Consider the following 25,087-nt stretch of genomic DNA (forward strand, 5'->3'; position numbering starts at 1 on the left):
AGATGGCAGGTTTACTGAACCTGCCTTCTTCGCCAGTTTCGTGTGGCATTGAAAATCTCTGGCCCTCATGTAGTAGTAATGCTGTTCCGAAACATGCATCCTTTGGCATCCTTTGGGGAAGAAAGGTCGAGCTTTCACAGACTATGTGTGGGTGTGCAAATCAGTGTTATGTTAAACGTGTATTAATAAATGAATATTGCCTTCGTTAATTAAAAGTAGAGTTTGGAATTATTGCTGAAAAAAAAATAAATGCTAGCTAATGTGTTTACTAATTGCAAAAAACAAACCTCCAGACTCTACATTTTAAGTTTGTGAGAAAGTGAGGTTATTCTTAATATGATTCAACTTGTGTTTTGTCCAGGTTGGATAAGAGAAAATGCCTAAAGGTTGGATGTACTTGGAAGTTGGAAGTTCATATTTTATATTGCTGACAATGAAAGAAAAAAAAGAAAAAATCTTAATAAAGAAGCACAATTGTATATAAAAGGAGTACAACCTCACACACAACCTATCAGTTGAATACTTGATAATGTTGTCTAGCGTTAAACTTTTGTGTAGTCTAGTCTTAATTTGAGTGTGCATAGGGATCATTTACATTTAAAAAGGTTGAACAGCTAGTTCAAATAAACCTTTGCATGCCATTGTCAACTTTAAACACAACTATCCAATAACAAAATCGTGGCTAGGGAAAATGCAGTGACTAGTAACTCTGGGAAACCATTAACCACAGTGGCTGGTGAGCAAGAAAGTTCATGTCAAGCCCTGACTATAAGTTTGTTTAGATGTTGTACTTGTATTGAGAACATTATGTATGTATACAACTGAGATGTTTGTCACAAGCTTTTTTTGCTCCCTGTTGCCAATATTTGAAAACAATTTTGGCAGTCGCTGATTATTGATTGAAAACTCATTATGAAGTATGCTGGATTCAACTTTTGGGATCAGCGTCGAAGTTATTGATGAATGGAGAGGGAGTGGGGTGCATGGTGAGTGGTGACAGTTTATTGTAGCGGGAAAGTTTGGGAAGAGAACAAGGAAGGTGGTCAGAGTTTGGGAAGTGAAAGGATAAGTTTTAATAGCAAGATGAGGAGTTATTTGGTGGTGGTGTGTGTGTGTGTGTGTGAATGTGTATGTGTGTGCGCACGTGCGTGCATGCTTGTGAGTGAGTTAGTTTTGCTCTGTATGTGTCTTCGCGTTGCATAGGGTTTGCTGGGACTCATGGTCGAAATAATTTGGCAGAAACATCATCCATAATGAAGGACTGACCTCAGGGATGTGTATAGCCCCCGGCAGTGCCTGTTCGCCAGCATTGCCCGCTCCTCCCACAGAAGAAACTTTACACAGGTGGCGTTGCATTTGCTGAGGATATCGGTGGTGGAAGTGGTGGTGTTTGGACTCAGCAATGCAAATCCTGGAGATTTAGCATTGAATCACACAGTACGCAGCTGAGCCGAAGTGTATGATTGATAGGCTGATCTGAATATGTGTGAGAGAACGAGAACTGAATTGCTCACTGCCAGCAGCACCAATTAAGACGGATAAATGCTAAATGAGGCATGAAAGTTACAGTTGTGTTGGCTGCTGATTGTCGAAATGAGCTCTAAAGAGGGATGAGGTTTATTTAATGTACATTGGTGAAATTAAGCAAGAAATGAGATTAATTAAGTGAACGCACTGACCCAGGTTTGATTTCAGAAGCCCCTTTCTTTAACTTGAATTTAATTAATTGATCATGATATGTATGTTACAAAATCATTGTATATGGGCACTGCATGGACTGCTAACATGGCTGGCCATGATACAACTTGTCAGCTGTTTATCTGTGATTAGCTGTCATTAGCCTATCTGCTGCTTGTGTGAGTTCCAACGTTTTTTTTTGTATGTCGGCACTAGTAAAGTCTTGTGCCACCTTTTCACACCCTTCCACTACAACTCTGCCAGATATATATATATAGTATTGGGGGTGCAGTTCCCATTTGTCTTAACATGTCTGTGGCATGCTTTCCTCAAAATACCCCAACAATCAAAAATGATAGACATATTTTTACAGCATTTATCTTGTGTTGGTGAACTCAGATCGTTTTATTAGCAGATCTGTCTCATGCAGCGTGCTAGCTCTCACGCCACCCAATATACTGTGGTTAGAATGCAATCGGTGTGTTGGAACGCATGGGTTTCAAGGGTGCTGGCCAGCCTACCTGATCATACTCAATGTGGGGGTTGCTATTATGTTAATTAGCCCCACTGTGCAGAGAAACCTGCTCACAGTTACATTTTCAGCAGTGTAAATTTTTATAGCAAATTTCTATGAAGTGTTATCAAGTCTTTTGACTCCAATGTCATTTAGTTATAGTTGTAGTAATTTTGACATCTAAATTGGTTAACCTACTTTCAGTCTAGTTTTAGTTTAGGTGTACAATTCTAGTTTGATGATCCCAATTTTGCTAGTTCAGTGGTAGTTGGCGTGATGTGGTTAAGTGCACATTTGGACCCACACGTGGTTATTTAAGACAAACTGCCCTCATTCTTGATAGCTTTTTGACATCATCTCCAGTACATTTGTCTGTAATAATTGTTCTGTTAACCATTAATCTTGGCACTTAACTATGAGTGATATGGAATAATAGAAATCCTTCATTATTTTTCTGTGCCTTTACGTTGACTTTTTCCATTATTTCCCTTGTGAATGGACAGTCAGTCTTCACTGACAACAGAACTCTTAGTTAAGCCTGTGGTCAATAAAGAGAGACAAATATAGATGTCACTCCAACTGAGAGACTTGTTCTGACCTGAGTTTGACTGTCTTGTTTTCACTCATTGTATTATTTTCTACAGTCTCACTTCATCTTCTTCTATAGCGTCCTCTCTATCTGCTGTCATTCTTTCCTTGTCTCAAGTGAAGGCTTTGGCCCTCAATCAAGAGGGAGATGATCACTCTCCTAGCATTGATCTGTGTGTGGAACTGTGAGCAATGGCCATGTGTGTGCTTGTATGTGCGGCAGTAAAGTCACAACCATAAAGCGAGAGAGAGACAGAGTGCAGCCTGGGTCAGAGTTCAGTAAAGAATTACTACTAGTTGTCCGGTGATAGAACACTCTTAATGGGTCTTTGATTTCCTTTTAAAAGGCTGAAGCGCTGAATAGAAATACTGCTGCATTTGTTTTACAGGATCATCGGGTGACAGGTAAGCACAGAACTGACAGCTGGGCTTTAAATTTAAAAAAAGAGGTATTTTTAAGAAAAGATAAGATGATGTTTATTAGTCCCACAATTTTGTTTAAATTTTCAATTTGCATTTCTTGCTATTACTTTACAATTAAAGCTATATAACATGCTGATTGCTGTGTGAGTTCTGCAGTACGGTGCTCTGCTCTTTAGCACTTGCATTCTAACAAGTGGGTGAAACTGTGGGAGGCAGGAGAAAAAAGAAAAAAAAGGGGGAAGGAAAAACCATCACTTATCAATTTTCGCAAGTGTGGTGTTTGATGTAAATTCCCTCAGCCAGAAACAGACAGATTTCATATTGGCAAAGCACTTGCAGGCTCAGAGGTCAGAGCCTTTCTGCCAGCAAACAACTGGGCTCTGCGGGTCAGACCACGTCAGCTCTAATTGGGTGAGACATGCACTGCCAGTCCTCGTCAGCTGGGAGGAGAACCAGAAGAGCTGTCAGAGCAGTGCTGAGTGTTAAATGCTCCCAGCAGAGAAGCGAGATTTGTGGACACAACTTAGAATGATGCTTGAAAATTGTAGTGTTTAGGGGGGGAAAAAAAACAAGTTGATAGATAGGTAAATTATTTGGAGGTCTACTAATAATGGTACACTTTTGGACTCCTAACTATCCATCCATCCATTTTCTGAGCCGCTTATCCTCACAAGGGTTGCGGGAATACTGGAGCCTATCCCAGCTATCATCGGGCAGGAGGCGGGTTACACCCTGAACTGGTTGCCAGCCAATCGCAGGGCACATATAAAACAAACAACCATTCACACTCACATTCACACCTGCTGGCAATTTAGAGTCGTCAATTAACCTACCGTGCATGTTTTTGGGATGTGGGAGGAAACCGGAGTGCCCGGAGAAAACCCACGCAGGCACGGGGAGAACAGGCACACTCCACACAGGCGGGGCTGGAGATTGAACCCCGGTCCTCAGAACTGTGAGGCAGACGCTCTAACCAGACGCTCTAACCAGTCGTCCAGCGTGCCGCCGACTCCTAATTAATTTAATATATTATTTTGTTGTTGCATTTCATACCCAGAGTTAAGTAGAGTTTCATCATTGTGGATGTTGTAAGAAGCAACATCCAAAATGCCTGCCTTAACAAAAACAACGTCAGAGAGCTATTCCATTAACAAGAGGTCTACATGTCGGATGCAAATTCATTGGACATACTAAAACAATACGATAGTAAACAACTTTGGAAATTAATACATCTCTGACAGTGTCAGTGAAAACCAAATGTTTGAAACCCAATGTTTACATTTGTATACACTTCTTATAGTTTATTTTGTTGATAATATTCGACTGCGGTGAATGTATGCATGCGGTGAATGTATGCATGCATTTCTTTAAACAAAGGTTAAGGTGAAGTATTTATCTATAGACTGTAGCTGCACAATGTACCAAACAATTTAAAACACAGAAATGTTTATCACTCTTTATTATACTTTATTATTATCACTCTATCATGTGTTTTAATTATCTTCCTATTTAATGTGAGAAACAAAGCCTTATGTGTTTATTTACATACATAATACGTAATTTTATTTCATTCCTACATCTATCACTGCGCCCTCATTTGTCCAACAGGGACATCCTGACATTGTCACATATTGAAGTACTGCAGACGAGTAGACAAATATGGTAAATGTGACTGACCTTGATAAAACAGTGCACTCCATTTCTGTCATGTCTGTCTATATAGACAGGAAGAAGAAAAACACTAAAATCCGAGACAGGTGGATCCCAATTAAGCAATACCCATAGCTGCTCAGAATCAATATGCTGATCCCTGGCCAGCATACAGCATACATCCCATCCCCAATCTCCCATCCACCATACGCACGGAAAATATTCATTTCCTGAAACGAACCGAATCATTTGAATTCGTCGGGGCATTGATTAACATAAGAAGACTGCAACGGTTCAATATTTGCTCCTATTGGGACCAATGTAAGGGCCGAATAATGGAGCATGTAAATGGCGTAACACTGTACATCTTAATTAAAAGCAACACAACAGACATGTTATTCTAGGTTTCTTTTTTCCTTACTTGTTTGTGCCTTTGTGTGACATGGCCTATTGTATATATTTACAATAGGACAGTATTTACGTGGTTCAACACACACAAAAAAAACATTCAAATGTATGCTTTAAAATATCTGACAAATATAAGCTTTTTTAATGTAAGTGCACAAAATCCTTTAGCTATTTTGTTTTGTTTAAAATGGACCTGAGCTGTCAGAACAATAAATTATAAATAATAAAGACAAGTAAAACCTGTATACAGATATACTCATGCATTCATTCATTCATTTTCCGTACCGCTATCCTCACTATGGTCGCGGACATGCTGGAGCCTATCCCAGCCTTCTTCGGGCGAGAGGCGTGGTACACCCTAAACTGGAAACAACCATGTGCACTCACATTCACACCTATGGGCAATTTAGAGTCTTCAATTAACCTACCGTGCATGTTTTTGGGATGTGGGAGGAAACTGGAGTACCCGGAGAAAACCCACATGGGTGCGCATTATACACGAGAAATTACGGTAGTTATTTGTGTGAGCCAAATTCCCCATGTGTGATTGTGCGATTGTCAGATAGCAGAGTCAGTTAGTGGATCGGTTTAATTACAACAATAATGGAAAATGCAGTAGTGGTGATTGCAATGGAGGTGCACTACAGATTTTTGTATAATGCTAATAAAGAGCAATCTACGCACAATACATTGCCTTCTTTATCAGTCTGGTTTGACAGTCTTGTAAAGTGCTGGGCAAACACACGCTGATTGAAAACTATTGTACTGTCATCTACTTTTCAAACAAATCTTTTTACCAGCCATCAGCCTCCTACAGTCTTCATTCTGAGGCAGCAAACCAACAAATAAAGAAGTTCTTCGCCATTCACGCAAACTTTCTAGCCGACTGATCCAAACTCAACTAATCAAGTTTGCGTGTCCAGACTTCTCTTTCCTCTTGTTCTGTCTGATCAGGAGTAGGCGGAAATATGCCCTAAAGCAATGGACCTAATACTTGCACCTATTTTCTCTCAGTTTTAGCCAAAGAAATATAACGCGCATCCCACTTTGTAGGGAATTCGGTGTAATCAGGCAGCAGAAAAGGCTTTCAGAATTGATGAAACAATAAAAGCTCTGGCTTGCCATCATTACCGACTGCAGGCTGTTGTCATTAAGACCTGTTGTAGTGATGTGTGTAGTTGTGGGGAGACAGTCAACCTGAATCTTCTTTTTCATCTCTCTCACATCTCACCTGACAAACCCCTCCAATTCTCAACATTCAACAGTGTCTTTCCAATCTGAAGCTAAAACTATATTTTCTTTAGTTTTCATCAAACGTGGACAGTTAAACAGTTTCATTGTGTTAAATATGCTCAAAATTCACAGAATATATATATTTTATATATATATATATATATATATATATATATATATATGTATATAAAACACACACACAGCGGCTGAAATAAGTAACACGTCACCATTTTTCTCATTAAATATATTTCCAAAGGTGCTATTTGACCTGAAAATATCCCCAGTTGTTGGGAACAACCCAAGTAATCCATATATACAAAGAAAGTAGATTATAAATTGTGTGTAATAATGTGAAATGACACAGGGAAAAAGTATTGAACACATGAAGAAAGTGAGGTGCCATCATAGCAATACAGTATACTTTATATTTTCATTTTCCAAACAGTCCCAACAGCTAAATGTATGTTTTTTTTCCATCATTACCAGCTGTGTTACTTATTTACCAGAAAACCATTGGTGTATATAATGGATACAGTTGCAGCAGTTGTAAAGTAAGTTTTGCAACAGTCATAATCACCTTGTCCCACTTCTGTCACAACCATAACACGTGCAGCCTAGCCTTGCTCTTCATATAATACTGTGAAAGCAGTGAAGTGGTAGGAGAATTGCGCACACATTGTAACCTTAAGCACCTCTACAGCAATGCAGGAAATATCTTCCATGGTTATACACAATAACTACTTAAGCACCACAACTAGACATGTGCATTTGTAGTTTTTCAGAGGAAAAAGACATTTCCCCCCTACTACTATTGCTCTGCTGATGTCCTGTGCTCTAGTCTGAGGTGATTTAAGGTGTCCCACCATCTAACCCTTCCATTCTCCCTGTGCCTTATTACAGGCTTTCGGTATATTATAAAACATTGGGAAAGCAGGGGGACACTTGCAGTTACTGTCCTATCGATCGGCATGGATAGATTCTGTGATATAGAGTCCACCTTGGCTCGTGCCCTCCGCGTTCTCGGTCTCCCATTTGCTTTGGCTATTGATGCTTCAACATTAACAGTTACAAGCTGCTACAGAAAATCAATTCTCAACTTTTATTACCGGCTGGATAACGCTGAGGGGGCCCCTGCCAGCCCATACTTAGGAGCTATAGACACTCCGCCCGGCACGTCAGGTGTTTTCTAAGTGGTATCGGCAATATCAATCATGTGTTGAACACACTACGGGGGCCTTCAGGGGCCAAAGGGGGTCCTGAAGAGTACGGCATTGGTAAAGCAATGTATTTTTGTATCCTGCATACTAATTTTCTTATATTGAATCTGTATTAACACTGTAAACACACCACAACCAGATACAACCAACATCACTGACCATCCATTCACAGGTTATCCATGTGTGTGTGTGTAGGCGTGTGTGTGTTTGTGTGTGGGTGTGTATAGTATGTGTACCTGCACCCAAGTAGTGTGAATGCAGAGAGGCTGAGAGACCTTTCAAACATTTATGAGGAGCTACCGAGCAGCAGTACGGGAGCCCTTCTGGGACAAACAGCCCCCGGTTCTGTGCTCGCAGTCTCGATCAATGGAAGTCAAGTTCATTTCACCCCCTTCCCCCTCTACCTCCTCCTTCTCTAGTCGTGGAGTGGCCCACCGGTGGGGCTCTATTACACTTACACTACTTGTTTTCGTGACTGTGTACATGTGTGAGTGTGTGTTCCCAATAGCCAAAGCTTCAGGTTATCATTATGTACAGGTCTGTCCGCTGCAATGTTAATACTAATACATTCTCAGTGGTCACGTTTTGGGTCTCAGCGCTGTGCTGGCTAGGAAACCGCTCCACTCCAATTAAGAGCCAAGGGATGCATGCTTGGGCCAGGGAGGACAGGTCCGGGCTACCCAGGGCCCTGCGGTGAACAGGCTCATATTAGTGAAATAAAACACATATTGTGCAAACACTCGTGTTGTAGAATATCATACCGCCACCCAGTAATTTGTGGAATTGATATAATTAAGTACCTGGATTTTTCCTGCCAATTAATCCTTCATTTATCACATAAGCACATTGATCCAAATGCTTCACTACTATTTAAATGGTTACGTAAAGGTACCCACTGCATAATTGCAGGGCTCAAACTGAAACAAACATTTTCACTCATTAGTATTTTGTGTTATTATCAAGGTAACGTAAATTGCAACAATACTGTCATGATTTTCAACGCTGTAAGAATCATCGTCTCAAGAGCATCATAAACTAAGACGAGCACCTGCCAAGAAATCTGAGCTGATTCTTACCGGTCAAAAACAAATCACTGTCTCTAGATTTACTACAGGGTTGGATCAAGTGTGGGATATGACAGCAGGGAAAGACCCCATTTGTGCATTGTATCGATCAGCTCTCATGCCTCAATCTTCCATGCACATTACATACAGTACAAATTACACTGCACATTACATACAGTACAAAAAGAGCTACACAATCATAAATGCACAGCTGTCAGTGAGTTATTTCTCTTTCACTGACATATTTCATTAATTCACATACAAACAAACTGATTTGTTGATCTTATTTGTCTGAAGATTGAATCAGTGGTTGAGCAAAACACCTGATTTCTCCTTCCACTGAATTGAACAAATTTTCATTTGTTCAGAGTGGAGCGGCTTCTTAGCGAGCACAGCACTGGGACCCAAGACGTGACCGGTGAGAATGTATTAGTATTAGCAGGCCTCAGTACCCTATGATCATGCTGAAGTATCCTTGAGCAACATACTGACCCTCCCACTTGCTTCATTCTGTCTCAAATTTGAATGTTCTCTTGGTGCTCGGATAGATTTTCTCCAGATATTTTGGTTTCCTCCCACATTCCATAAACATGCCTGGAGGGTGAATTAAAGATTGTCCATAGGTGTGAATGTGAATGTGTATAATTGTATTTGTGTCCTGTGATTGACTGGCCACGAGTCCAAGGTGTACCCCACCTCTCGCATAAAGTGCTCTTTTTTTGTGTCCACCTTAAAATCAGACGTGGTCTGTGGGGTAACTGCACGGAGGCGGGTTAGACAGGGTTTTCATAATTTGGCAGAGGCACAGACAGTGTATCTATTTAGATTTAAAAAAAAAAAAAAAAAAAAAAAAAAAAAAAAGGGCAGTCTAAACATTGTGGGAGTTCACACAGGTGACTTCAGTCGTCACTAATCAAAGAAGCTCCTCTTTTTCCCTTTAAATGTGTAGCAATGAATCTGGCATGGAGACATCTCTGTGAGGTAGAGCGATCCGTGCATGACTGAAGCATTGTCATAGCTCTTGGCCGGTCTAGCAACAGGCAATGTAATTAAATACAGAATCAGCTGGTGATAACAACAGGAGGCTTTAATATGTCCGCAGACCTCATGTATCTATCCCCACCCACATTCATTTGTGTAGTCCCCCCATAGCTGCGTGCTGGCCGGTGGGATGATTGTAAAAATATAATACTGATGATAATAATAGTAATGAATTCAATGGATTGATTTCTACAATGATTCAGAGGTTTAGCTGCCCACTATTCACATATTTTGGAAAGAAATACCTGTCACCCACACGTCCATGGAGCCCGCATATTTGTCTGCTTGTGTCCCACTCAAATTAATCAGAATTGCGTTAGACAAGCTTCGCCAACAGTTAAACGTGGTCTCAAAAAGAGTACGTTAAGATGCGCCAGTTGTTGTTTCGTCCATGAGAATACAGCCCATAATCTCTAGACTCCAGCTGATGAGAAAATATGTCACTCTGGTACCAAATACAGCGCAGTACCTTTGTATAAAATCCTGCTTTGCAAGAATAGGATTACAGGAAGCTCATATATGACAAAATCATTGACAAATACCTTCCTTGTGTAAACATAAACCGCAACAGGATGCACAACAAATTGCAGTCGTGGGGCCCCTATGTTATGTGCACTACGGGTCAAATGTTCAAACGTAAAAATGCAATCAGATGGCCTGTCAATCATTTATAAAGGTATAAACGGGAATAGGGTCCCATCAGCCCTTCTGTATATGTAAACTTTACAGTAAGTGTTCCTGCTGTCTTTTCTAAGGAAATGACACTACTTTATGTCTTTTATGACTGGCTTAACTCATGAAGAGTCATTAGCGTTAGTCATTGGTCAGTAATTAGCAACTACTCTAATTAAAAAAAAAAAAAAAAAAAAGAATATGTTTAACCCTCGGCACGGTAAAAGACTGGTTTGCACATCTGCCTCACAGTTCTGGGGACCGGGGTTCAAATCCCAGCCCCGCCTGTGTGGAGTTTGCATGTTCTCCCCGTGCCTGCGTGGATTTTCTCCGGGCACTCCGGTTTCCTCCCACATCCCAAAAACATGCGTGGTAGGTTGATTGAAGACTCTAAATTGCCCGTAGGTGTGAATGTGAGTGCAAATGGTTGTTTGTTTCTATGTGCCCTGCGATTGACTGGCGACCGGTTCAGGGTGTACTCCGCCTCCCGCCCAAAGATAGCTGGGATAGGCTCCAGCAGCCTGCGACCCTAGTGAGGATAAGCAGTAAAAGAAATGGATGGATGAATACTCAGCTGGGTGAGTTAGCTGTCCGGGGAAGGAGGCGCCCTCCTTTTCTCTGGGGTCTTCCAGTCGGTTGGGCTGGGCCCACAGGAGTCTAACCTTAGTTAATATCCTCTTCAAATTTCTATTACTCACGCTGTAGATATTTCGCACATTGGCCACATTCACCTCTCATTCAGGGTCCCCTAGGGGGCTGGCACGAGGCATGATGATGCGGACAACGGGCCGCGTCCTGGCACATCTGTGCTGGTCTTTCGGTCCAGTTGCTCCCTTTCTCTGCCCTGCCAGTCCTCCAGTTTAATGCATCATACACCAGTCAGGGGGAGGGCAGTGTCGGGCTGGGAGGAAACTCAGCCAGGTGTTCCAGCACTCTGGCCTGTTCTTTGGCACGCCATCCCTCGCTGGTTTTTAATGCACCACATGGGTGGGGGTGACGGTTACGATCATAATTTCCCCATGTCCGTCTTGCCTCACCCCCACCAGTCTCCCCAATTGTAATGCACGACATCCTACTGCACATGATCACCGTACAGGGATAATGGTTGCCAGTCAGGGACCTGGTAACCATAGTAATAGGGTGGATGGTGGGTGTTCACATGTCTCTTGGCTTGACTCCTGGGGCCTGTGCACCCGACCCCGTTTTGGTTGTCTGTTCACGGAGAGAGGGGTCTCCCCGCCTTCCTAACCCCTCTCCTGGATACCTTCGCCCGTCATTGCTCGCGGGTGGAGATTGACATGGGCTCGCTGTTGGTGGGCTGTTGACTTTTCGGATGGTAGTTGGCTCCTGCGTCAGGCCCTGTTGTTGGTTGGGTAAGCCCTTGCTTTCAGGGGGTGGTGGCGTGGGTGGGATGCGCTGGGTGGGGGGTAATCTTTTTTTTGTCTGGCTGCATTTTCAATAAATCACAATAATTTAAAAATAATAATAAAAAAAATAAACAGAGGGAGTATTTCAAACTCCCGTGTTACACAGCAAAACTGTTCCAACACAAAAGGCATACAGATCCACCATTCTGGATGGACATGCAGCGGAACAGGACAGGTTAAAAAAAAAAAAAAGGATTTAACTTATTTTAGATTTTTAACAGAAACTATGTTCAAATATTTTTATAGAAGTTGATTGTGGATGTCAAACTTAATAAATACAAGCCGTGTGTGGTAAAGTCGAGGTGTAGATATACTGTATAACCTTGTACATGTACCTACTGCCCCCAAATCACAAATGGAGCTGCATGGCATCACAGTCTTGCATAGCATGAGGATTGTCATCCATTGTGTTCCTGTATGATTGAGCACAGTACACAACCATGTGTCTAAACTATGGTGGTGGTAAGCTAGTGGTCAGGTGGCTTCTATAATACCATGCTCCCTTTGTGTGTGTGTGTGTGTTGCTTCTTTGGACAATGTGGTTACAAGACACCTCTGAGCAGACAGAGAACAGCGGGGCTTTAAGGTTTTGTGAGTGTATGTGTGTAAGTGTTTGTGTGTAACCAGAGACAGTGATTAAATGTTTTAAAGCACAGATGATCCAACAGGTGCCCTGGCTCACTCGCTCTGGTTCTCCAATCCTAGCTCTCTGGTCGCTGACCCCAACAAGCCATCACAGCTCCTTATTGGTCTTTTCTTACCCTGAATAATATTTTTAGTAACAAAGCCACATGAGTCGACTGTCTACTTACACTCACGCGCGCACACAAACACACACTCACACACACACAACTGCCATAGCTGTCCAACTGACTTTTCCTTTTAAGAAAGATTAACACAGACGTACAACTAGGAGCTGCAAACAACTGTTTCATAATTAATAGCAAATAATTTCTGGATCTAAAATAATCAATGTAATATGAAGTTATATTTTTAGGCATCCTCCTGTCATCCATCATGTCATTCCCTGACTTGTACAAGCTGCATTGGTGCACAGTGCTTTAGTGCCACCTGCCACTGGCATTAGATATGAGTGTTGTATGGGGCGGTAGTCCTACACCCTGTGAGTGAACGGCAGGACAAGATAGGACAGGACAAGGACAGAAGAAGGACAAGGGTCGTGAACCCAGCTGTACAACTGAAGTGTGGTGGGAGTGATGATGTAAATTATAAAAGTCTATAGGTGAGTGTGAGTGAGGGGATACCCAAGCAATTTGCATATTCATGAGTTGTTTATCGCAATAAGTGCGTGGCCCCACACCCAGCAAAAAAGTCCCAGGGGTGTGTGCCTGTGGACACATGCAAGTGAATTGACACCGTTTCGCTTGCATAATGACTGACAGAAGTGTCCCATAATTGCTGTGACTGCACCGAGGAGGCTGAAGACCCCACCCAATCAATCGAGAGGCGGGATCGGGCCCAGGAGTCCACCCGAGAGCAACCCGGCGGACGGTACACATCCCACACCGAGGGACCCAGGGTAGTCCGCCGGCCCCACCGAGGTGAGCTGACAACCAGCCACCCGGTGGAGGCCGTAGGGACCCCACCACCCCCACCAGTAGCCAGAGCGGGAGACCCGGGCGGGCGCCAACTGGCACCGCCCCAGCACCCACGGAACATGGGGGAGTCACCATCACACCATCAATGCACAATCATGAGTCCACTGTGGAAAAACAAATCTTCAATTGTATTTTGGCAATTTAAGGTTCAAACATCCAGTACACACACTTTTCATCTGTAAAAGGCGGTGTGCAAACATGTCATCTCACATGAATTCTAGGGCGGTGGGATTGGTGAGCCACCACCATAAAAGCAATTTGCACTTTAGTCGACTCCACTTTTCATGTGACGGGGGACCAAATCACACAGAGAGCAAAGAAGTTGAAAGGAGTGTGGAAAATATGGTCCCACTCTCTTTAGTCAGCACTACCCACTGCCTTCCATCATCAAGAGAGAAAGATCAGCAGTGAGAGTGATTGTGAAACAAGAGAGTGAGAGAGAGGAAGGGGCCGGGGAGCTATGGATTAACTGTCCTTCATGCCGAAAATATACATCCCCAGGCACTTGGCGTTGAATTATTAATTCAAATTTGTCAGAAAAAGAATAAGAGGCATCTATTGACGGGGAGACGGGCCCTTTAATGAGACCATTAAAAGGGGAGGCTTCCCACAACAGGCACCTTACCGACTGCTGCAGGAGTTTTAGGGGTGGAGGGGGGATCGCGGGCGAGGTACTTGACCCCCCAATGATTTTCTGTCACTTTATCATAAACAAGAAAGGTTGACTTGCCCCTCCACTCGGCAAGCCCTCCCACAGCTACTAAACAAACCGAGTGTATAATTAGCCAAGGGGCGCAAAAGTGCACTGAATGTAAACAAGGTTACAGAGAGCATGACAATATCTGCCACTATATTGGGGGTAATGAAGAGCTGCAGTTCACTGCACATGAGATATTTATAATATTTTGTCAGAGTCATCCAGTTGAAGAGGAAAACCAACATTTTCGATACAACTCTCAGTATGATCAGTTTTCACCACTTTAATCTACAAACACAAATGTAGACATAATGAGCCTCATTCACAAATAAATGCGTGGAAATGTTCTTACTCCGCACACAAGTTGAGCGTATACGCAAAATCACCGTCGGCTTCATGACGCGTGCGTACCGATGTAACTTAATAACTTTCTTAATCTTTATTCCATTTTCAAAGGTTTGTATCATACCTCTGATGTTTTTCCCTGTTGCGCAACCAAAGCATGAAGTTGCGCAATCTGCTTGTTCCATGACAACTGCCAACATAACGACGTCGGCGGATACACACATACTGCACATACATACAGCACTTACAAGCACTTGAACAGAATGAGGGTAAAAGAGATGAGAAGTGTCCTTTTCACTGTTATTTAGGACATTGGTCAACTCGTTAATAAAATTCCCGATTTATTATAGTTAAAATTATTATTATTGTTTTTATGAATGACTATAGTTTCAATACATTGTGACTCTTTGGTCAAAGATGTTTGTTGTTGTTTTTCCAAAAGCTGATCCTTCATTATCTGTGATATGCGTGGTCTGAGGAGGTTCAAAATCTGTTCAAGGAGTCTGCGCATATTCAAGTAAGAACATATTGATGAATCACAGATTTGTCTATCAAATGTGCATACGCACGATTTAAGCACAAATTTGTGCATACGCCCTGTTATTGAATGAGGCCCATTGTCAGACAGTTAATATCTTTGCAAAGAAAGACATTGTTTTCCAGCATTTGGATCTCATTACATTGCGCATGTTTCCCTGATGATGTGTCTGGCAAGCATAAAAGGTATAGTTAGCAATAGTGGTTGAAATGAGCAATTCAATGTACAGTACATTGCATCGCCTCATTGTATGACAAAACCACCAATGTCAGTCAAGAACTAACAGCATTTGCACATCATTGAGTTTAAGGAGAGATGGACTGTTTGTATTGTTGAGACATTTTTAGGAAGGTGGGAGAGCATGGATCTTTGGGTGCATCTGAGATTAGCAAGGTATTTCAATGTGGTTTTTACTCCAGGGGGCTAAAGACGGGGCCCTAAAATGAGCAGCGGGAGGACCTCAAAGAGCTGGTAGCTTCATCGCTGATTCTGGACTCTCAGTGTCGCTCTGGCAAATTGATTTTCATTATGCTGAGACAACATATTATTTTGTTTTAACTCAGCATAAAAAAGGATGCTGTCAATATTTCATCCTGCGACTTTACTATTATTTGACTGATAATTCTGTAAGAGGTCCTTCCAATTACACTATTAAAAAAATCGCACAGAGAGGAAAAATCAGTGCAAACAAATTGCTCAGCTTCTTTTTCCTGTTAATGTCATATGGCGTCCTGCCACTAATGCACAGTCACCACCAACCAGATATTCATTTTTAAATCATCCATCCATCCATTTCCTATACTGCTTATTTTCACAAGGGCCGCAAGTGAGCTGGAGCCTATGGCAGTTGACTTTAGTCCCAATCACGGAGCACATGGAGACAAACAACTATTCACACTCACAATCCCATCTATGGACAATTTCCACTTTTTGTATTTTTAATTGACCTAAGAAGCATGTTTGTGGAATGGGGGAGAAAACCAAAGTGCCTGGAAATAACCCTCACAAGGATGGGTAGAACATCCAAACATGGTCTCGAACCCCAAACTTTAAAACTGTGAGGCAGACATACTAACCATTCACCCACCGAGCATCCACTGTTTGAATCGTACAAAACAGAAAATGAGCAGTCAAATAAATGTTGAAATCATGCATCCTTTTTAGACTGGAAGCTCCCAGGTGTACCTGTCTGTTGAAGAAAAGCAAGCATCTGATCCAGGATGTAAATTCACTTCAGGACAAATCCCTAGCACCTTGCAGCCAGCATAGACAATGAGGAAGATCTTCTCTCTCTTTTTTTCCTGCACAGAGCACCTTCTCTCTTGTTTATTTTATCACACCTCGGGCAATTTTGCCTCTATTCCCAACTCTTGACCCCTCTCAATTGCCTTGCCGAGCCCGCCAACCTGTCCTTGGGCGACAGAACAGAACGCTACCTGTTAACAACAACAGCCATGTTATCAACCAAGGTGTAGATTTGACCTAATACAGTATATCCCCAACTGAACTGCACTCAGTTCTCTTTCAAAGCTTCATGACATCGTACCTCTTGACTGGTTAAAGGGAAGGTTTGACAGCTGGATGAACAAATTGAGCCTTCATACTTTATTCTGACATGCTGACAAATGCATGTCCCCTTCGATGGTGTGCTCTGAGAGAAAAAGGAAGTGTGAGATGTTTGTAATTATTCATTGCTCACACTGAGGATTGTCAGCCCCTGGACAATGGGCTGGACGTTAGCTCGAGGGCATGTGGCTACAGTAAGTTACTGTAAGCCAGTGCAATGAGAGAATCACAGCGGAAGATAGCTTGTGTTCAGAGAACTAATGAGGCTTTTTCTTGAATGTATAAGAAGTCTGAGTGTGATATTTGTCAGATTCTTACAGCCTATTAAATATAGATGAGGCCTTTCAAGGGCATTTGTGGCTGTTTGCCTGTTTTCCCAAATTAGTCATCATAGGCCAGACTCCACTCAAAATAAAATAAAAAATAATAAAAAAACAACAATTTTCTTGAAAAAGCCCAAAAGGTGAGATTGAGAACTCTTTCCTGGTATCACCAATATATCGCATCTATACCACTTGTCCTAGCTGACTTGGGGCGAATGGTAAACTACGCTGTGGAATGGTCGGCAGTTAATCACAGGGCACATATACACATTCACGCTGTCACACTGAGATGAGGTGCTTTGAATAGTTTGGTTAACTTATTTATCAACGTGACTAGGTTTATGTGGAAGCTATAGAGCATGTCGCAGCTGACTGTGGGCAAAAGTCAGACATCCCGGATTTGTCACCAGTCAATCGTATGGCGCATACCTACTCTCCAGTCACTGAGTGGGAATCGATCACATGCAAGGTGCATGAAAGTCAGCAGTGTGTGCCACTACACTATCAGTGACCCTGATCAGTAAATAGTCACCGTAAACATGACATATGCATCTCATCTCTATCCGATATGCAGGAATTTGGTACTACACCACTGTAAACCACATTAAAGAAACATACAGTATACATGACATCTTTCTCACCACATCGGTGAACGTGTCAACTGAATCACTCTGTAAAAATACTCCTTTTGAATTTTGAAAGTCTACAAAATGCTGTGGCCACTCAGTATACGAGTACTGTAGATGGTTGGAAACAGGAGATTAGTCAATACTTGGGAGTAATTGGTATCTGGACTATGAATAGGTACAGAGGGTGCATTTTTTGGGTAACACAAAAGCACATAACGTAGTTGTCAACAAGTGTACGTATGCATTTATATAACAATATTTAAATCATCCTTGAGTATTAAGAAAATGGCTGTACAAATTTGCTGTATTATGATTATTATTATTTTAGTAGTAGTAGTAGTAGTTGTCGGTGTATATTTTTTTTTACCATTGCTTATGTTTGTTAGTCTTATTTGCAATTCATCAATTCTTTATTTACTGTTCACGTTCACTATTTAATTGATAAGTGTTAGTTTCTAAATTAAAGATCAAGATGCAGTTGTTTAGCGCTTGATGAGATGATTCAATCTGTTCTCGCGTGCTGAGCAAGTCTGTGTATCCCATTAGTCTCCAGTGTATTGAATTTGACAGTAACCCCATTAATTGTTAAGAACCACATTCGGCACCAGTCGTACTCTTCGTTTTTTTTTTTTTTTGTGTCTGAAAGGGAATTCCCCAAAAGGGACTTGGAGGAAAACAAGTGAGCCAAGCTCTCCAGGGTGCAACGCGTTTGCTGGCAAGCATAAATAGAAAAGCTCTTTAATGGTCTAATGGCGTGGCGCAATCTCCTGCTGAGGAAAGGCACACGTTCATGTGAATTGTAAGTAGAGTACTGGTAGGAGCTGAGGGGAATGTAGTCTAACTGTGTGTGTGTGTGTGTGTGTGTGTGTGTGTGTGTGTGTGTGTGTATGGGTTTGGTTATCTCACGTGTTTATGGTTGCATGAGTGTCAAGTGTAAAGCATATTGTGATATTCTACGACGAACACAACTAATGGGCTCTGTACCATAACTCAGTGGGCTACTTAAGCGAAAACATTATCCATGCGGCCGTTGCGCCTTTGATCTGATTGCCCCTGCGGCTCTGATTGTTAGCATCACATGCACAAACGCACAGGTGCAGAAGTGATTTCCCATTGAAAACACACCTCTATGTGTCACCAACTGTAGCTACTCAGTCTTTGACTTGGTCCCTTTGTCCCACACAGTCAAAGGTCATCAGGTTCTCATTTATTGACACCCTTTTTTCTGATTGGAATTTGGAGCCAAACTGCTTGGTGAATTAATAATGCATAAAGTAGCAGAGGACACTGTTGACATGATAACAAGGCAAGTGGGATGCAATAAAGAGGCCCGGACTCCGGTTCAAGTCCTCTTGAAAGTGCCGCAGTAGTAGTAAAGGGTGGTCCAGCTTTGATAGGCTCATATAATGGCCTATTGGAAGGCCAGAGCCTGATGGCGGAAGTCACTTGTTTGTCTACTGGTTTACTGACAGCACTTGACTCAATATCTGTTTATGGCCTGCTAGCTTTTATGTGTTGTTTTGAAACCCAGAGGCAAGCACATGTTGTGACACTTGAAAGGAGTGAATCGGCAGCATGTGACACAGACATTTATTGATTTGGGACACTGAAAGTGAAAGAACATGGACTATGTTTGTCATGTTGCCCTGACAGGCAGCAGGTTGTACAAGGAAGTTGTGGCAGTAAAATGTAGCGTGATGAAGGAAGAATGGAGATTTTTTTTTTCTTTGAGAAATTGTGTCAGGGGAAAGTGGCTATACTGTATTTGTGTTCAAGGTGGAGTCAAGCACTTGCATTAGTCCAGGTGTAGCGTGTGGAAATCCAATAACGTGTAACCTCTGAAGTTGAGCTTGTACAAAAAAACACGAGACATCAGTGCTGGAGCATCTTCTTTGGCTTTTTTGTGATATTTATTCCAAAAGAAGCACCACCTTCAACAAGGTGTGTTTTAGAGAAGAGCATAAGAATCTGAGAAGCGATAATGAAGATAATACATCAGAACCTATGTGTGTTATGAGGACAATCATGAGTTACTGTCAAATTATTAGTTACAATACAGTGTTTCATTGTAGATAGCATCCATAATGTAACATGGCATGGATTAAGACTTTTTTTTATTTTATTTGTATATTTTACTTATAGTGTAGTTAAAGCGGTTCAAAACCCAAGATGTCAAAACAGTATTATATTTTAAATGTGCATATCTTTATCAGCTACTGTTTACTTAAGTCGGCGGCACGGTGGACGACTGGTTAGAGCGTCAGCCTCACAGTTCTGAGGACCTGGGTTCAATCCCAGGTCCCGCCTGTGTGGAGTTTGCATGTTCTCCCCGTGACTGCGTGGGTTTTCTCCGGGCAATCCGGTTTCCTCCCACATCCTAAAAACATGCATTAATTGGAGACTCTAAATTGCCAGTAGGTGTGAATGTGAGTGCGAATGGTTGTTTGTTTGTATGTGCCCTGCGAATTGGCTGGCAACCAGTTCAGGGTGTACCCCGCCTCCTGCCCGATGACAGCTGGCATAGGCTCCAGCACGTCCGCGACCCTAGTGAGGAGAAGCGGCTCAGAAAATGGATGGATGGATGTTTACTTAAGTCGATGAAGTATATATTCTAAAAAAATAAGTTTAAAGCATAGCATTTACTAGTTTACGGGGGCCGCCATTTTCAGGTCTTTTCATTCTTGTCAGAGTGCAAATTTGTGAAAATTGACATATGTGCACCAATTTCTGCCTGCTTTGTTTTCAAAGAAAACGACACACTTAGTAAATATTCAGCAACCACAAGCTACATATTGGACTTTATTTCATGGTCGAAAGCTACATAATAAACCTTGATCACAAACATCTAGTGTTGTTGAGTAACTCATTACATTACTTTTACGTAATTTAACTACAAAATATATACAATTGCAATCCATTACATTACTGGGAGAAAATGTGTAATTAAATTACAGATGTGTTTGGAAATTTCCATGATTACAATTTTTGTTAAATTTGTAAAATAGCTGCAAAAGCCTGGATTTTCACTTCCTCCTTCTAAAGCCGACGCTTGTGGGCTTTCGCCACCATTCTTCTGCAGTCTCAAACATGCATACTTTTCCAAATACAACCTCCAAGCGCCATCTTGTGCTGCAATCTATTTGTCTGACATTTTGAAACGATTGGAGTTTGAACGGTTTCATCTTTTTTCTGGAACATGCAGTTATCTAGGTTGTCATATGATGCGATATTGTCTTAATCGTGCACACTTTTCAGTAGGTCAAAATAGTCTGGTATGGTGTGGTGGTTTTCCACATGATGTACAAATATAATGCAAAAACACATTTTTATCATTTACTGTATTTATGTTTCATCATGTTTTGTTATCAGTTTATTATTTGTGTAAAGTACAAATATATAGTTAATTCCAAAATAATGATCTATGATTTTAATCCACTTTTTAGTGGAAACATTGAAAGGTCCTGTTGATGTATTCATTCAAAATTAAGAAAAGTCATCAAAATGTAATCAAATGTAATTAGTTATATTGATTTGAGGAAGTAATTGAAATATTTACATGACTGTTACATTTTCAGCAGGGTAACTTGTAATTGTAAACAACTACATTTCCAAAGTAATCTTCCCAACACTGCAAACATCATTATCTACAAGTACTTACCGAGTTGTGAGCCGAGATGGATTTTTCTTGTTGGTGGACACTGCTTTCACTCTTCGCTACGTTTCCTCTGATGGCCTGGAGTATGTTTTCCATCTCAGCGATGGTGTACGGAGGATCGAATGATTAAATCCATCGCTCTCAACATCTATCGCCTAACACAATTCATTAGCAGGAGGCAAGGTGCAACTGCAGCTGCGACGTGATTTTCGGTGAAATAATCTTTAGCTGCAGTAAAGATTATTTCACCGAAAATGGCTGCTCGCTTACGTTGATTAATTATTCCGTTTAATTCTTATTCCACGAATGCAATATTAATCAGCATACCTTGATTTGACTAGTGCTGGCAATTTTGAGTTACGTTCAACTTTAACATGTTGTTACACTAGTATGACAGTTAATGACGAGGCAAAAGTACAAAAATGTGTTTTTTTCTTTGAACCTTTCCAATACCTTGTATTTGCCACTTTCAGAACAGTTCTGGTTCATTCTACTCTCTGCTTGAGTAAAATAAATCAAGTGAGAGGATGTTTTAAAAATGTATTCGTGTTCATTGCAAAATCAAAACAATGTAAAAACCATACGCACTGACGAGAATGTCCTTTTCTTATACCAACACGGTGCAATTAATTAACATTAATTATGCACCGTCACCTGTCCTCAAATGCCCCATGCATATACAGTCCATTTATAAACTTGTCTTTGCCTCTTGGAGGCGCAAAAGATACAAATATACAGAAAAAGTTACACATTGTTTAAATAAAACATCTGAAATTGACTCCATCAGAAAAGAATGTTAAAATGTTATTCAAAACATTGCCTGCACAGTTAGTAATGTTCTTAATGTTTGCTGCTGTTGGATTTCCTTTGGGAATTTCCTTTTTAATCAAAACAAATCTAAGGTAGAACAGTTTGTGTTCCGTTTTAGAGGTTCCAGTGTACGTGTTTGTGTGTGTGTTACCGTAGGCAAGTTGGAGGGGAGAGAGTGTGTGTGGAGGGGGGGGGGGGGGGGGGGGTTGGCAGTGTACCAGTGTAAAAATACACTTTGGCAGCACTGATAACATCTAGTCTTCAAGTCTCATTAAAAGGCACAGCAGGTTCTTAGAGGAGAAGTGTGTGTGTGTGTGTGTGTGTGCGTGTGTGTGTGTGTGCTTTTGCATTAGGTCACTGGCTTCAGTGTGATCGGCCGTCAAATGGAACAATGTATTCTGCAGGACCTCAGGGTTTCCATTTGAGTATTCGGACGTAGCGCTGCGATGAACTGTGTCTGTTTTATGTGTATAAAAAAAAAAAAAAAAGTTGCTAATTAGTCCCACTGTGACTGAACGACGAGATAGAGGAAGAGGAAGAGAGGGAGAATAGGCGCTGAGGTGGTGAAGAAAAAGGAGAGCACTTAGCACACTTAACGCTTCGACCTGACACTGTCTGGAGATTGTTGATCGACTTGTGTTTTTTTGTTGTTGTTTGTTTTTTATGGTCTCTCGTTATGTAAATATACAGCACATCATTTACTATGACTGCTTACAAAATTAAGAGTTTATTTTCTTTTATCTTTTTTTGACTCATCATGTTTGCAAATTGTAGACAATAAGCAAGCCCTTCATATAGAAACCCACATTCATTATTTGATAATGATAATAATAATTAGCAATTAAAATGTGGTCTTTTGCCGCACCTTTCACCCTAATCAGCTTGACAGAGAGACATACTTAATTCTCTGTAGTATAGCCCTCCCCCAACAAACTATATACACATGCCACACACACACACACACACGCGCACACACACAAATATTAATCCATCTCATCTTGGCACTAATATTGCTGCAGATGTTAATCAACTAAACAAAGACTGTGGCAGCCATGAAATAGACCATCAAATAGCAATTAATCCAAAAACAAATATTTTGAGGAATATGCTGTTTACTCATCATCAAAATGAATCCATTCTGGAGAGTGCTGAACTTGATTCAAACTTTAAGTTAACATGACATTTTGGACAATTCTATGCCTCCAGCTTTGTTGGAAGTCTTTTGGAAACATGTTTTGTTCCGCCATGACTGCCCCAGTGCATAAAGCAATGTCCATAAAGACATAGTTGGATGAGAACACCTCCGGGATGAATTGGAACAGAGATTGTGAACCAGGCCCTCTCATGGGTGTGTAACCTCTGACCTCACATATGTTCTTTTAGACAACCGTTTCCACAGACACACTTCAAAATTCTATCGTCTCTAAAATCCTTTGAGATCTGGCGGGTATGCAAAAAGGTGACAAAACTTTTCTCTCATTTTACTAAAAGTTGCATAGCAAATCAGAAAATGTTCTTACATGCACCATTATAAAAACAACAACTTCAAATATGTCTATTTTCTTATTCCTCGTGTGACATCCCGATGCAACACCAATGGGCCTGTTGCGTAAGACTTGGCGGCAGCGCTGGTGCTGGTCCAGAAGTGTGGCAGCGGGTCACACGGCTGAGTGACAGCAGGAAAAAGCATGTCGTGTTTGTTTGGACTCCCTCTTTGTCACCCCCCTCCTCCTTCCCCACACACGCACACCCCTTTCCTGTCCTCTTTTTGGCCTTATTTAGCCCCCCGCCATGTCACGCAGAGGTCACGGTGAGGGCGCGCGCAAACACCCACACACACACATACACACGCACGCACAAACACACGGCATGACATGAAACACAAGAGCGCCCACACAAACACACATGCATACAGATTGCAATAGCATGGTCGAGTGCATCATAGATGGAAGTGCCTTGAAGGAGCTGCTTCTCATACTCTCGACCTCATTAGCTGCTGATTTATCTCACCTCCCTGCTAATGCTCTGAGTAGTGTGTGCATGTGTGTGTGTGTTCGAGAGTAATACAGTGCAAGCGAGAAAGAAACATTGTGTGTATTTCCATGGATTAGTGTCTGATTATACGTGTGTCTGGGAAGTAAGAAAGATTAAGTGCATGCGATGGATGTGTGTGTACGTTTGTGTGTTCGTACCATGTGATTGCGCATGTGTGTGCGTCTGGAGGTGTCAGAGAAACAGGGACGCTGTTGTTACGCATTAGCCTACATAAGCACATCCAACCTGAGGTCAAATATATTAATAAAAGATCTCTCACGCACACGCATATTGCAGACAAGACACACAAGACAGTCGCTGTGCTATCTCATTAAAAAAAATCCTTCAGCCCCGCACTTCATAATCATGACGCGCTGTAGTCCACCATTATCCATTTAGCACATTTTCCACTTGTCTTGCAATAATCTGCAGGAGCCCCCAGTGAGCTTATTATTGTTATTGCCAAGGAAAAGTGCTTGTGGCAGCAGACGCAGGTATGATTTGGGAATAATGCCACATTTGAATTTGCACAAGGAACCAAGAATGAAGAAGAACCTACGCCAAAAACACTTGCACTCTTGTTGCACTCTGCAAGTGTTCACTTCTTGGAGAAGTCGTTTATTTATTATGACCTTGTTTTGATATGACAAAAAAGGATGGCTGTAAATCTGCCCTACATAATTTATTGACTCACAGGGATTGAATCTCAGGAGGACAATCCCTTTTTTTCTTCTTTTTTTAAGCCCTTACCTGATTTCTTCTGCACAGCAATCCCAAGAGATAGCTGTAAGCCAAATAAAGGAAACTAGCATGTTTTGTCATACAGCTTGTGTTGAAACCAAACAATTCATAAAAATTAGGTTATGGGTGACTCATTTTTGTCTTGGAACTATCACCACAATGCCATACTAAACAGAGTAGAAATAGTGGTTTGAAAACCCTCACAGGTTTTTGTTT

The 25,087-nt window shown here is 41.5% G+C and overlaps 1 protein-coding gene across 1 annotated transcript in view; it reads left to right on the forward strand.

Moving 5' to 3' along the window:
- Positions 1-25,087, forward strand: part of nr5a2 (nuclear receptor subfamily 5, group A, member 2) — a 64,341-nt gene that overhangs the window by 37,138 nt on the left and 2,116 nt on the right. The gene's annotated exons all lie outside the window — the stretch shown is intronic.

The sequence above is a fragment of the Phycodurus eques genome, chromosome 8 (genome assembly GCF_024500275.1).
Source record: "Phycodurus eques isolate BA_2022a chromosome 8, UOR_Pequ_1.1, whole genome shotgun sequence".
Lineage (NCBI taxonomy): Eukaryota > Metazoa > Chordata > Actinopteri > Syngnathiformes > Syngnathidae > Phycodurus > Phycodurus eques.